General features: G+C 37.6%; 1 pseudogene; it reads right to left on the reverse strand.

The window, feature by feature from the left end:
- Positions 1-2,789, reverse strand: part of LOC107679944 (conserved oligomeric Golgi complex subunit 3-like) — a 45,903-nt pseudogene that overhangs the window by 3,889 nt on the left and 39,225 nt on the right.

Consider the following 2,789-nt stretch of genomic DNA (forward strand, 5'->3'; position numbering starts at 1 on the left):
TGTTTGTGAAATGGCACAGTTTTATAAATATCTGAAAGTACACTCTTAACATCAGTCAGTCAAGCATTATAATATGATAATCAATATTATTTAATGATAGAACTTTTGTAATTAGAATTAAAACTTGATAACCATGTATGAATGCATATTAGTCATTTTAACTGAACTTCGGACTGGTGGTGGTGCTTTTTTGGTCATTCAGTGTTTCTGTAAAAAAAAAATTGGGAAAAAACTAACAAAAATAATAAGATAATAATGATACGAATTCTACTAATAAGAACAATATAAAACGCACCAAGGATTAATGAGCTACTGGATTCATGAATATTAATCAGGTTGTGTGCGTTCGCTCGAACTGATTTGCTGAAATCAAAACAGGGACGATTATAGGTGAGCGCCAGCCAATGAAATTGCCGTTTGCGCATTAGTTCCGCTCACTACCGGAAAACCCGGCAGTTCTTAAAGGCTGAAGAATTCCAAAGGAACTCCGTTATTTTGACAGCAAAATACAACAAAGAATATCGTTTACATGTAGCGTGCATAGGTAGCGCGTCAATTCTCTCTCTCCCTCTCTCTCTCGCTGCGTGTGTGAAACAAAGCGACGGCGAGTCGTGCGCTTCACACTAGAGTTTACAGTACGTTAAATACAGGTGCGTTGCACATCCATTGAGATGAACTGAAAAACAGCACAGATCGCTTGACGAAGAGTGAAACTGATGCGCTCAGTCAGAGAGTGTTCGGCGAGAGAAAATATATCTGAGCTAAACTTATACTTAGCCTCCAACTCACACTGGCGAGTAAAATCTGAGAATTTATTAGCAATTGGCTAATATTAGACATCATTTAGTAGCCCAGAGTGAAGATTTAGTCGCATATGCGAGTGATTTACTCGCAATGTAGAGGGTTGTGACTAGACGTGACTGGAGTGCTGGAGTTGGTTTAAAAATATCCACATCGCTATGATCAGATGCTTTCTTAACTGCTGTTTTCTCACCGCTCTCATTTTTGTTGTGTTTATTTCGTTATGGAGAAGGAAATCGCGCAGCACATATTTACATATTCATCTAAACGCCGCTCTCAGCAGCGTCTGGTTCTGTTGCATTTACACTCAGACTCTCTTAAGCCCCTTGTCTTCTCTTGAATTTCATCCGGGAGAGCTGAATTACAGTCTTGCGCTACAGCGCCACACTGGTCAAACCGCGTTTACTGCAGGCTCTTACATTAGGTCATATGACAGACCCTCCAGTTTTTCGCGATTCGGCGATCGCTGAATCCAATGCAAAATCAGCAACGTGTCGCATTTTTTTGCAACCCTCATTATTCGCCATTTCACCGCAAAATAATTGCAAAAATCAAGGTTTCACAAAAAAACGAAATCATCAGTTTAAAAAAAAAAAAAAGCACATTTTTGAAAATTACCCCCACAAAATCAGACATTTTGATTGCAAAATCACAAAAAAAATTCACGAAATTCTGGAGGGACTGATATGAGATCAAACGGCTACTTGACAACAATAATCTCTATCTGCAATTTTTTTGTTGTCAATAAAGTTGACTAATCGTTTCAGCCCTAGACAATATAAATACATATAAATATATTTAGACCACTTAGCTTAGTGATTGCTATCGGGATGTGATTGTATTGAGACTTTCAACAAGCATAACAAAAAATGTTTTTGAACCAAATCACCTACCCTGCCTTTAATGTTTTCTCTAAGGTTCACATAACCAAGAAAAAACATGTAACAGAATGTTTTGAACAATATTCAGAAATAACGTTTTCATAACGTTCTTAGTGTGTGTTAGCTGGGCTGGATAAGCACCTGCTCCATGGAAGGACAGGCGATGATCTGCAGGTCCTCGCCGCTGTACTCCTCCTGCAGTAAGGCATGCAGTCTCTGGAACACCTGCTGGATGTTGTTCTGAAACGGCATGTGATTGATCAGATTCAGTGCAGCTTTTCTTGTCATTATCCTGCTGCGTGAGCATTGCATTATGGGAAACTGACCCTTTGCTTAGCCCTGCCTTAAAAAGTTACTGACCAATTCTGTAAGACAAACGTTTTGAGTTTTCACTCTATTCTCAAGGAAGTCTATGAACGATCGGTGTGTTTTCGGATTTAAACTGAATTTCACGCTGAAAACAGTGTTGTTATCGGTAATTACGACTAAAACTAAAAATACAAAAAAAATTAATTAGGTGAAATAAACATTAAAACAACTAAAATAGAAGATAAAAAAATAACTTTCTAAAAAATAAATACATTTCTAATATTTTTTTTATCTGAAGTACTAAAATTACTAAAACTGAAATAAAAATAAGAAAACAACTAAATCACACAACAAACTTACTAAAAAGTTCATGTTAAAATTATTTTAGTTTTTAAAACAAATTAAAAATATTAATATTATTAATAGGGATGCACAATATTATCGGAACGCTATCGAAATCGGCCGATAATGGCTTAAAATGCAAATATTGGCATCAGCCTATTATGAAAAATTATGCCGATATGCCATTCCGATAAGATGAGTAACTCACATGTGCTCAGGGTGTGCTAGCGATTAGATCACGTCAGCAGTGTGGTCATTCTTGAAGCTAACTTTTTCCTGAATGATGATTAGATTCACTGTTTTGAGCATTTAATCTGAGAATGTGAGTACAGAATGATGTGTCCGGTGTGCGAAAGAGTCGACAGTTACTAGCGTGTGCAGCAGCAGCAGCAACAGCCTCCCCCGGGTCCTAATGCCTGTCCGGTAAGGCCTTTTATTTACTTGGGGGGGGGGGGG

Source organism: Sinocyclocheilus anshuiensis, unplaced genomic scaffold (genome assembly GCF_001515605.1).
Source record: "Sinocyclocheilus anshuiensis isolate Anshui unplaced genomic scaffold, SAMN03320099.WGS_v1.1 scaffold244, whole genome shotgun sequence".
In the NCBI taxonomy this organism is placed as follows: Eukaryota; Metazoa; Chordata; class Actinopteri; order Cypriniformes; family Cyprinidae; genus Sinocyclocheilus; species Sinocyclocheilus anshuiensis.